We start from the raw sequence: 480 nt of genomic DNA on the forward strand, positions 1-480 counted from the left end.
GATCCTAGGCTGAGTAACAAGGCAAAAATAAGAGGACGACATTCATTTCTCTCTGCTTCTGACTGCAGAACCCAAGTGACCAGTTGCCTCATCCTCCGGTCAGCACAGCTAAGACCTGCTTTAGCTAGCTGGCTGCCTTGTCTTCTCCTTCATGCTATGCCATACTCTCATAATGTGAGCAACAGGGCTGGAGAGATGGCTCGCGGTTAAGAGCATCTGTTGCTCTTACAGAGGCCTTGTATCCCTTTCCCAGCACACACAGGGTGGCTCCCAATCATCTACTTATAACGCCAGTCCTATGAGTCCCTAAGACTCTCTCGTGTTGGCAAACACCGCTAATGTTGCAAAAGAGTGTGAGGGCACCAGGCACACACCTGATGCACACGCAGACAGTCAAACAAAACGTTTTAGAGGAATCCTTAAAAAATTAATTTTAAAAAGCTTAATGAAAAGCCGGGCGTGGTGGCGCACGCCTTTAAT

This window comes from Mus caroli, chromosome 5 (assembly GCF_900094665.2).
Source record: "Mus caroli chromosome 5, CAROLI_EIJ_v1.1, whole genome shotgun sequence".
Taxonomy (NCBI): domain Eukaryota; kingdom Metazoa; phylum Chordata; class Mammalia; order Rodentia; family Muridae; genus Mus; species Mus caroli.